Raw genomic sequence first — 12,387 nt, forward strand, 5'->3', positions numbered from 1 at the left:
CTGAATATCAGAGAAATCCCAAAGCATCTTCCCTACTCCCCAATATATCAAAAAGAAATGTATGATTCTGTTATTTGGCTAATGAATCTAGTTTCCTTTTTAAGTTTCTGAAGAGAGCAAAGCACAAGGCAATTGAGGTAGCTCGGAGAAAAAGTGGTGAAGTAAGCAGGGAAAATGGAGGGCAAAATGTGCAAAAGGAGAGGGTAATGAGTAATTTACATACAGCGAGGGTAAAGCAGTTCAGTCCTGAACAGATCATTCGCATTCCTCTGAGGGTGTTGGATAGAAACTGTTTTGTCTCCACAGAAGAGGGTGGATGAGTCATTTGCGAACCTTCAGGTCTTCTGCCTCCTTGTTCTTGGGTTTGGTCATGAAAACTTCTCAGAACCATTATGATGTGAATTGGGGCCCCTGAAGCAGAGTAGAAGCATATAATACTTGGAGCTAATTTCCTGATTTACTCTGCAATTTCTAAAGAGGTCTGGGCTGTCTACTGGATGAAAGTCAGCCCATGTGCAAATATGTGTGTTTGAGCATAGCAGTTTCATGTTATTTTTTCCAGGTTTCATAACTCTAGCAACCATGGGCTGCTAGTTCCTGCATGCCAGTTCTTCCAGTGGGATTAGGTAATTAGGTGCCAGGATCCCCTCCACTCAGTAAAAGCAATTTAAAAACTAGGGGCCTTGTTTTAGCATTTTGTTTTTGCTTAGACTCTTTCTCCATGAGGAACATGACTAGAGAAGAATCTTTTAATATTTAGAAAATCACATGCATATTTATATACAAAATTACATCCTGTTATGATAAACCTAGAAATCCAGCCTGAACTACTGTTGAAAGATTTAGTTTTGGCTGTAAATACCACTAAGAATGTCGTTTCTAACTTCTGAAGTCCCCACCTCAAAGGCACAAATGATGAATTCTAAGATAAAAATTTGAGAAAATATTTACATCATTTATCTCAGATAACAATAAGCTGATTCCTTAATACTTGAGGTAGTTACGTTCACAGTGTTGGTTTTAGTGCTTATAGAATTTTGTTTCTCCTGTGTGATATTTTACTGTTTACTTACTCACTTAAATGTGTATTTTCCACTATGGCAGATGTTAAAGATATGGTGAAAAATATGATAGACTCTGCCTTTAAGCTTTTTATAGTAGTTTAGCAAAATGTAGAACAACAGTATGATAATCACATAAGAAGGAGCCAAGAGTAGAAAAATAATTTCCCCTTCCTTTTCACTTTATCATTTTATTCCCTTTCATTCCGTTCCGTGTCATTCCATTTCTTCTCTTTACTATTTTATTTTATTTGTTCATTTTGTTTAAATTACAAATCAGGAAAGCTGATTGTCCTTTTTATTTATCTTTGCACAACCCCTAGTACTCCAGCACTGAATGAAATATGAGCACTTACTAGTTGCCTTAGTACTATCCTGTGCCTTATGTAAACTAGATGCACATTTGATTTCAACAGAGGAAAAGAGTGAAATTAAGGGGAATTTATATAGACCTAGATGGAAGTATTAGAAATATATTTTTTGTATTCAAACTCTAAGGGATAATAAGAAACTTTTTAAATGAGAAAAACTAGAACACAAAAATTCCACCATGTAAGTACTTGAATCTTTTTTTTTTTTAAACATCTTTATTGGAGTATAATTGCTTTACAATGGTGTGTTAGTTTCTGCTTTATAACAAAGTGAATCAGCTATACATATACATATATCCCCATATCCCCTCCCTCTTGAGCCTCCGTCCCACCCTCCCTATCCCACCCCTCTAGGTGGTCACAAAGCACCGAGCTGATCTCCCTGTGCTATGTGGCTGCTTCCCACTAGCTATCTGTTTTACATTTGGTAGTGTATATATGTCCATGCCACTCTCTCACTTCGTCCCAGCTTACCCTTGCCCCTTCCGTGTCCTCAAGTCCATTCTCTACGTCTGCATCTTTATTCCTGTCCTGCCACTAGGTTCATCAGAACCATTTTTTAAAAAAAAATTCCATATATATGTGTGAGCATACGGTATTTGTTTTTCTCTTTCTGACTTACTTCACTCTGTATGACAGACTCTAGGTCACTACAAATAATTCAATTTCATTTCTTCTTATGGCTGAGTAATATTCCATTGTATATATGTGCCACATCTTCTTTATCCATTCATCTGTTGATGGACACTTAGGTTGCTTCCATGTCCTGGCTATTGTAAATAGAGCTGCAATGAACATTGTGGTACATAACTCTTTTTGAATTATGGTTTTCTCAGGGTATATGCCCAGTAGTGGGATTGCTGGGTTGTATGGTAGTTCTATTTTTAGTTTTTTAAGGAACCTCCGTACTGTTCTCCATAGTGGCCGTATCAATTTAAGTTCCCACCAACAGTGCAAGAGGGTCCCCTTCTCTCCACGCCCTCTCCAGCATTTATTGTTTGTAGATTTTTTGATGATGGCCATTCTGACTGGTGTGAGGTGATACCTCATTGTAGTTTTGATTTGCATTTCTCTAATGATTAGTGATGTTGAGCATCCTTTCATGTGTTTATTGGCAATCTGTGTATCTTCTTTTGATAAATGTCTCTTTAGGTCTTCTGCCCATTTTTGGATTGGGTTGTTTGTTTTTTTGATATTGAGCTGAATGAGCTGCTTGTAAATTTTGGAGATTAATCCTTTGTCAGTTGCTTCATTTGCAAGTATTTTCTCCCATTCTGAGGGTTGTCTTTTCATCTTGTTTTCGTATTTTCCTTTGCTGAGCAAAAGCTTTTAAGTTTCATTAGGTCCCATTTGTTTATTTTTGTTTTTATTTCCATTACTCTAGGAGGTGGGTCAAAAAGGACCTTGCTGTGATTTATGTCATAGAGTGTTCTGCCTATGTTTTCTTCTAAGAGTTTTATAGTGTCTGGCCTTACATTTAGGTCTTTAATCCATTTTGAGTTTATTTTTGTGTATGGTGTTAGGGAGTGTTCTAATTTCATTCTTTTACATGTAGCTGTCCAGTTTTCCCAGCACCACTTACTGAAGAGGCTGTCTTTTCTCCATGGTATATTCTTGCCTCTTTTATCAAAAATAAGGTGACCATATGTGCATGGGTTTATCTCTGGGCTTTCTATTCTGTTCCACTGATCTCCCACGTTCCCTTAAATAGAAAAAGGTGCTAAATGTCTCTTCATAGCCTATTTGGCCATAGTTGTCCCACCTACAGTTTTAAAAACAGACTGAACTTGATCTTCTGAAATCCTTCCTTGAACCGCAGCTCATTCTGTTTAAGAAGTCCTGGGAGAGAGGTCCTATTGGTATTGTTGATAGTCCCTAAAAGGTGAGGATGGTAACTGGGATGAAGGCAGCTGGGAGGGGTCTTAAGCAAACGGAGGGCTGTTGGGAAACTGGGCAGAGGCAAATCTGGTTAACAAGATACCAGCTCCTTTGATGAGAGCTAGCAGAATGCCACCCATCGTGGCTGACCCAACCATGGCCACTGGTCCATTTCTTGCTACCAGGATGGCTCCTGTTAAGGCACCACTCGTGGTGCAGTTCCAGGGGTCTTCTTTCCCTCTGACATGAACCATACTGCAGTCAATCATGGAAAACAGACCTCCCCAAACTGCAAAGCTACCTCCCAACTGCAGAGCCCTGGTTCTAATAGCTGTCAGATTCCCTCATAGTCTGTGGTTTACTCCCACCCGAGAATTGAGAAAACCTTTGCTTGAAAGATCCCACCACCTATGGCTCCCATCGTAAAGACCCCACCACAGTCGTCCACATTGCGCCAGGGGCAAGGCTTGTGCCGTGTACTCCTCCATCTTGACTCTGCCGCTCCTGAATCTCTTTTTAATGATTATCGTAAGTTGCCAAAACATATGAATTTTCAACATTTCTGCCTGTGCAATTCTTATCAGATCTGAGTACATGCAACCTATTGAAGATTTGGTAGAAACCTGAAGATAGGTAGCGAGCAATGATGATGCCTGTTTTTCAAAAGGAAGCTGAATCTTATTTTCTTTTTGAATCAAGAACTAACTTATCAGTGTTTCACTGTACAAAATTCATAGTATATTGGAACATGCTTTTTGCCACGTTAATGGTGTAACCCAAATTGTCTGCTCCTGTTTAATTGTTCTACTTAAATTGTATTGAATGCCAATATCTAAGAAAACTGTCAGCATAAGTGGTTCCAGAATTTCATTGGGTTACTGAGAAGTGGATCTTCTCTGCAAGTATACTATAGAGTATTCTATATATGTAGTTTTCATATATAGTATCTATATGTAGTTGTACTATGAAGTTATCTATATCTAGTAATGCAGTATTCCATTAATGTCTAATATTTGAGAACATTTACAATATGAATGGAACTTAATCTAAGAGACATTCAACTAACTTTTTTTTTTTTACATTTCAATACTGGATATTAATAAGAAAGATAGTCAAAATAATTATCAATATTATGTCAAAAATAATAAATGCTTGGTGTTAGTCTACATACAATTCAGTTTTTGGTGTAAAGTTCTTTGGTTGCAAGAAGGAATATTTAGTTTATTTCACTAATAGAAATATCTTCTAATGCTAGATGGCCTCTTGGTATTTCTTCTGTTGATGTTTAGCATTGTTATCTGTGATTACATGAATGGAGTTGAGTGGGGAGGTACTCATCATGTTTATTCCAAATAAGACTATGTAACGGATTGCTATAGTAATAATGAGGTAGACAGGCAATGCAACTGCCTGATATTTGTGAGGCCGATAGGTTAAGCCTAAGGTGTTCAACCAAGATTCAGGAATAAAAGGCCACATGAGATATAGTGTGCACCAAAATTGGGAGCTTAACAGCAAAGAAAGCCATAGATCGCTGTTTCTGGAAATGGCAAGGGTGACTTTTCCACCATTTTTTCTGTGGCTGTAGACAATCTTGGGCCCGTCTTGCTGGCAGCTCGGCCTCCTGAGTGCCGAGTGCCCTGCAGGAGGAGAAATTGAGGGAAAGGCCAGGGAGTCACCCGCTGGTGTGCAGGCGCACCGCCTTCGTACCGGGCCGGAGGGTGCAAGCTGTAGAGTAGGTTTATGTTCTCCTTTCTTTCCCGTCTCAACCCATGGACTCCGCCTAGAAAGTTTGGAACTGTTTTCTGGTAAGTGGTCGTGTGGAAATTAGTATGGAAGAAGCTCACAGGGTTCAACAAATAGTTGACAGGAACTGTAGTTTAAATAGCGTAAAGGCTTCTTTTAATTTTAGTGTTTTGTGACTCTTCTTCACATCAGGCATTGCCTAAAAGCATGTTTAAAAAAAAGCTTCTGAGTTTCATATGTGCGGTGGCTTCATGTCTAGTCAGTCGTCACAAGGCATTTTATAAGTGCTTCATTGCATATGGTGCTGGACTAGGTGCTGATGAGGGAGAACAGCACAGACTGTGTTCCATCCTCGAGTTATTTATAATAGAATGTGAGAGGAATAAAAAGTCCGAAAGCACAGAATTAGAAGAAAAAGTAAGGTAGATAGCGTCTTGCTTCTATTTCAGTGACGTGTCTTTGGGGAAGCTTGGTTAGTATAGGGTGGAGTGGTTGAAACTGTTGAAGGTACAGACCTTCTCAAATTATCCACCAAAAAGTTGGAATTCATGAATATAGATCCCCCTCTGTACAGGAAGCAATCTGCCTGTCTCTGTCCCTGTCTCTGTTTTGCTTTGAAACCCAGATCTCTGTCTGGATGGCTGAAAACAATGGAAATTATTAGAGCTCCTCATAATTGATCACTCTTGCCAAAGCCATATTGATAGATATGGTTGGGATTTAGGACAAAAACAATAGCCCACATGACTTGGAAAATGAAAATAAATGTGCTGCTGAGATGCTAAAAATATATCATTAAATAGCCTAAGAGGTATAGGAAATAATTTATGTATGTTTTAGGCTGGTCAGTATGAGGTTTGTATTTTAAATGGTCTCTTCTCTCAATTCAAATTGCCTTAGGCTTCTGGCTTTTTAAAAATATTTTGTATTCATGAACACTTCTTTTATAATTGATGGGGATGTTTGCTTATGGCCCAACTCTAATTTGTAAGCTGGAAAGTTCATTTATTTATTCATTCCACATCTATTATGTATTTACTGTGTGCCAGATATGATGATAGTGATTGGTCTTTACGTTAATTATAAAGCATACTTAAAATTTTGTGAGCTCTATTTACCTAAATTCCAAGAAATCATGTTCAGAGAACAAATCAAGGCAAGAGCAAGTGGGTCTGTTACATTTTGTCTAGATCTCTATTGTAGCAGTTGTCACACTTTCCTTTTTTACATTAATTTTGCCTGCTGGAATGAGAGCAGAGCATGGTCTGGATTTGATCATCAGTGTGTTCTCAGCATCTGACACAAAACTTGAAACATAATAGAGACCCAACAGGGGAGGTTTGGATGAATTTAAAGCACCACATACACAAACATAACATTGTTCTTTCTGAAGACATTTTTATTTTCACTGGGTGTCAGGGCCGTTTCACACTGGAATATCTTCCTCTAGGAAGAGGCAACATCTTTTCGTAAAAACCCTTGTTATCTAAATATCTTTCTTCCAGAATTAGACTGAACATTGATCTGAAGCACTTTGGCTTGACTTTGATCTGAAGCACTAAGATTCCCTCTTAGTGGAATCTGATTAAAATCATTTTTGTTATAATTAAGGTCTTCAGGTTCCAAGTGAGTATTTGCTTGACATTTATGAGAACAGTTACTTTATATTAATCAATAATATTTTTCAATTTGCCTGGTAGGTAAAAATCAGGCTTTAGAGAAGCAGTTCTTATTTGGGAGATGCTGATGATGAGCTTTCTGAGGAACCCTTCTCGTTCATCTAGCATTTGTTGCTTTCTGTGTTTTCAGTGGGTTTATGTCCACCTAAATACATTTCAGAAGTGCTTTGAGTATGAAACAGTGCAGAAAGGAGACAGCAATCATATGCAGCCAGAGGATTATGTAATTCACATGAAATTCTTGATGATTCCCATTTAGGGAGGGAGTTAATGGTAGTACTTCAGAGTAAAATCCCTGATGCTACGTTTATTAGATCTCATATGGGACTGATGGGATTGTCACTTACCATTGAGTAAATTGTGCACTGTACAGAGAAACTGACCTAAGGTGCACACTGTTTATATCATAGACTTATCAATTTGAATATTTACTGAGACAATTTTATGGCAGAGGGCAGTCAAGTTTCTTGTTCAGATAAAATTAGTATATTATGATACATTTTCTGGCAAATGGAAGTAAAATGTCTTGAGGAAGAGGTACCTTGTTTTTTTTGTTTGCACAAATGCTCTGTATGGGCTAATGGTGGCCTGAACTTGGACAAGTTGCATAACTCCTTTGGCCTTCAAGTGAAGATATTAATCCCTACCTCACTAAACTGGTTGACAGTGTTAGACATGTCTGGCATATGGTCAGCATTCAAGAAATGCTTTTAAATGAATATGAAAGCACTGAGATTAATGTGTGTGGTAAAGGTTTGATAAGTTGCAGCTCACTTTTGCCTTGAATAAGGGGAATTTTAGAGGGATTAAGTATATGTGTAAATATATGTATTTGAACTTTTGAACTTAAGTGTTTAACATTTTACACTTATTACTATGTGGTATTACCTTGGATATCCATACTGAGATGTTTGGGGTCCTTCTTTATTTTCCTGAGGGGTATGCATCCAGCATAAAGAAAATTATGATAATGTGACCCATTGAAAGGAAAATAGTGTCTCGTAGTTGAGTTTCTTTTGGAATCCCAAAATACTGGTATCCTAGGTTTAGAAGGGTCTGTTTGAATTTCCCTTGATTTATCAAATACATATTAGTCAGTTATTACATGGGAGTATCTCTGCTATGCACTAGGGCTGTAAAGATAACCAAGATACTATTGTCAAGTAGTTGCAAGTCTTTGCATGAACATTTCCAGGGACAATTCACAATAACTAACTTGATTTTTAGGAATCTCTTTTAAGACAAATCAAAATTTGTCTTCCTGTAACTTTCATTTATTGGTGTTAGCTTTACTCTTTGGGGCACAAAAAATAAGTCTGATTCTGTGATAGAAAGGTCCTTCTTACTTATTAAGGTAATTAAGGTTTTTCAGAAACTTCTGTTCTTCAAGTTAAACATCACTGTATAAATCTGCTGTTTCTCAAGCCTCTTCTCCCTCTTGCTCCCATTAGTGCCTTCCAGGTCATCTACTTACCTTTAAAGGTGTGGTAGCCACTGGGTATTCAGGGCTCCAGATGTATACTGACCACTGCAGGATACAGTAGTATGATCACTTCCTGCATTCCAGATTCTGTCCCTCAAATCTCTCTGAGCGTTCATTTTGTACTGTATTAAAAAGTATTGTATTTATTTTGCACAAGTTACCATGTAAAGTATTTTTGGGAAAAGGATAAGTGACCTCCTTGATTTCTTGAGGAGCTCTTCATATACTGTATCGGACATTCCAAATGGGAACTATAATGAGGCTACCTTGCTAGAGTTCTGGGTTATTGAATTACGATTTGGAAGTCATGTTTGGTCCAGTTGGTTAAAGCCACTGTAATTCATACATTTTCTGACAGCTAAGAGGTGACTGACAGGCAGAGGAAGGACTTCTATAGTTTTGCACAATCCATTTTTATAAATTATTGTCTCACTTAAACATTATGTTTCTTTTTGATGAACAAAGAATATGACAGGGAAAGAATTGTTCTACTTATAACTCTAAGCACTTACTAAAAAACCTTAATATCTTCTTAACATTTTTATTTAAGTTAACAAATGTGTGGAACTCTCTTTATACCAGGTGTACTCTGACTCAGTGTTTGGGACAAGTAGCCCTGCCTAGCAGAGTGCCAGAAGATGCCAGTTATAACTCAGCCACAATTTATAGGTGTGTGCACTGCTTTGCTTTGTTCCTTTTAGTAGAAGGAAAGGACAAAGAGAGATGCAGTAATTAATCGGAAGATGGGAACAGGGAAGAGAACTATGCTTAAATAAATGCGGAGTGTTTGGCAGTAGTGTGGGTTAGAATTAGATGGGTAGTGTGTTAGTTTCTTAGGGCTACCATGACAAATTACCACAAACTTTGTAGCTTAAAACAACAGAAATTTGTTCTCTCTTAGGAGGTCAGAAGTCCAAAATCAAAGTGTTGGCAAGGCCATACTCCCTCTGAAGGCTCCACAGAAGAATCCTTCCTTGCTTCCTCCGAGCTTTGGTGGCTCCTGGCAATCCTTGGCGTTCTTTGGCCTGTAGATGCATCACTGCAGTCTGTCTGTGTTTTCACATGACTTTCTTTCCTGTGTCTCCTCTTGTCTCTTTGTCCAGATCTCTTTTTCTTATAAAGGCACCAGTCATTGCATTAGGGCCCAACCTAATCCAGCAGAACCTCATCTTAACTTGATGACCTGTAAAGATGCTATTTCCAAATAAAGTCATATTTACAGGTACTGGGGGTTTGGATTTGAACATATCTTTCTGGGTAACACAATTTAACCAACAACAGGTGAGACGGTACTAAATCATGGAACACTTTAAATGACGGGTAGAATAGTTGGGGTTTTATTTATAAGCCAGTGGAATCACTGGACAATTTAAGCAAGGGTACTGATAAGATACTTATTACAGGAAGGTCTGGCAGCAAGCATTATGCTTCAGTATACTGAACTGAAGATGAAGTTTAGAGGCTAGGATATTAATGAGGAGTATGTTGCAATGTTCCAGGAATAACATGAACAAAAATTTATAGAGGAAGATGGGGAAGAGTGTATTTTCCAAAGGTGGCTCCAACAGTGTCTCTCATACCACTTGCTCTTCTGCAACGAGACCTCCTTACACCCTCATCAATAGTTGATGTCTGTTTCTCTATCCATGAACTTGGGCAGAGCCAGTGACTACTTTGACCAATAGAATAGGGTGAAAGTGACACCACGTACCAGTTATATGCAAAGACTTTTCTTGGCCCAGCAGCTTTAACTCCCTTACCTCTTGGAAGATAGTCATGATGTAGGAGGTGTGACTCCCCTGAGACCACTGTGCTGTGGTGTGTCTCCATTTGGTGCTTCCAAGCCATATGGAGAGGCCCTAGAGGTAGAGCCAGGGCTGGGGTGAGGCAAGTGGGTTTTCTAGGGTGCAAAATTTAAGGAGACACTCGCTCTCAGGTGTACTTGCATAATACTGAGAGTGAGCACCTCCTTAAATTTTGCACTCTGGGAGATTCACTCTTAAGAAGGCACTCATTCTCAGGGGTCAGTAAGTACTGGGGCAGCACTTGAGAATTAGTGCCCCCTTAAATTTTGTGGCCAAGACACCTCTTCTTGCCTTACCCTAGTCCTCGCCCTTCCTGGAGGATGACATACCAAATGGAGAGAGAGAGGAGAGAGGAGAGAGGGGAGAGAGAGGAGAGAGAGGGGAGAGAGAGGAGAGAGAGGAGAGAAGAATGGGCTGGTAAGGAGCTTGAGAGGGAGAGAGAGAAAGAATAAAGCAAGAGTGTTGCAAGACATTTAAGTGAGGAGACCATCTTGAATATTGATCTTCTGGCCTTAGCTACCAGCTGGATCAGGTAGATGAGATGAACCACTCAGCTGAGTCCTTCTTAATTCCTGATCCACAGAATTGTGAGTGAGTTTTTTATACAGCAATATATTACCCAAAGCACTCTTGCCAATATTATGTAGGACTGAGAGTTGACTGAGAAATACCAGGTAGCCGTATATTTACTCAATTCTGATGGAGCAAAATATGTTTGATTGCTGCTTAGGGAGAAGGGATGAAGAAGGTGATACAGAGAGATTATAGTCACTGGCAGCCTAGGAAATAGAATTTAAAGCTTTGCTTCTTCAACGCTCTGCTTAAACTACATACCCGTACAACTTTTAATGTTTGAAGTTGGCCAGAACAAAAAGATATACACACTCACAGTTTGAGTCTTTATAGAAACAAAGTCTGTTTTGATCTGACATGTAGAGAGTTGTGAAATTCTCATTTTTAAAGCAGATGGTCTGGATTCTGATGCTAAATGAATACAATTGTCCTTGGATCTCATTAACCCTCATATGGGATGGAGGGAACTCTGTATAGTTATTTCTTCTTGGCTTTGTCTGAACAAATCAAGCTTTGAAATGAAAGGTTTAGTTTTTACAAAGGCTGAATTTACTAATTTTTTTATTGAGTACCTCTGTTTCATGGTAATTTACACATTCTTTCAAATGGTTGTTGGCACGTTTATTTATTTTCCTTTGAAGTATTTTCTAGTTACTTGTAAACAAAGCTGAGAGAAAAAGCAAATTTGGAAAAAAAGTAAGGGACTGTTTGGCAGAGGAGTTGTATTACACATAAAATTAAATATGATGGATATATATTTTAATATTTTATTTATTTATTTATTTATTTATGGCTGTGTTGGGTTGTTGGGTCTTTGTTGCTGCACACGGCTTTCTCTAGTTGCAGCGAGCAGCATCTACTCTGTTGCGGTGCACGGGCTTCTCATTGTGGTGGCTTCTCTTGTTGTGGAGCACGTGCTCTAGGGCGTGTGGGCTTCAGTAGTTGTGGCACGTGGGCTCAGTAGTTGTGGCTCACGGGCCCAGTAGCTGTGGCTTGCGGGCTCTAGAGTGCAGGCTCAGTAGTTGTGGCGCACGGGCTTAGTGGCTCTGCGGCATGTGGGATCTTCCTGGACCAGGGACTGAACCCGTGTCCCCTGCCTTGGCAGGTGGACTCTTAAGGACTGTGCCACCAGGGAAGTCCCTGATGGATATTTTTATAACCCTTCAGTTCATTTTATAGGTTTCTCTGCTTGCTCCTACAAGAGGGCAGTGAGTAAAGATTTCCTGACCCATTATTCATTTCAACAAGGTGTTAGACATTTTTATGACCTCCTAGAGTACTTTATAGTCTGTACTACACAATTTAGCACCTAATTATATTCTGTGTTGTATTGTTCATTATTATATCATTGTATGATTCTTGTTCCCTCAAGTAGGTTATATGATCTTAAAAGGCAGAGACCATATCTTATACTGCTATATTTGTATTACATCTAGTATAGTGCTGGTCATGGTATCCACTTGGGAGAATTTAATTGATAGAAGTATATTAAGTAATTTTAGTCCCTCAAAGCTCAGTGAATGTGTCTGTGGAGCATTTGTCGTGGCTCTGGACTTAAGGGCACCGAGATAGGCAAGTTACTTTTCCTTTCTCCAGGAAATTTGTCATCAAGTGGAAGTACCAAGGTGAAGGATTGCTTTGACTGATGAAGTGACTTCTCCTTTTTTCCTTTAGTGTCAGACCAGGGCAGTTGAAAAGCAGAGAGGCATGCGCCATTGTGCTACCATTATCATTTTGATATAGATGATGGTTGATATTTTTTCCTCTTCCTTTCTTCAGTTGGACAAGCCA

The 12,387-nt window shown here is 38.8% G+C and overlaps 2 pseudogenes; both read right to left on the reverse strand.

Annotated features, from left to right (window-relative positions):
* Positions 1-3,285: 3,285 nt before the first annotated feature.
* On the reverse strand, positions 3,286-4,045 carry LOC116752662 (annotated as a pseudogene).
* Positions 4,046-4,484: 439 nt separating this feature from the next.
* LOC116753314 lies at positions 4,485-4,881 on the reverse strand (annotated as a pseudogene).
* Between the last annotated feature and the right edge of the window lie 7,506 nt (positions 4,882-12,387).

The sequence above is a fragment of the Phocoena sinus genome, chromosome 4, assembly GCF_008692025.1.
Source record: "Phocoena sinus isolate mPhoSin1 chromosome 4, mPhoSin1.pri, whole genome shotgun sequence".
Classification (NCBI taxonomy): domain Eukaryota; kingdom Metazoa; phylum Chordata; class Mammalia; order Artiodactyla; family Phocoenidae; genus Phocoena; species Phocoena sinus.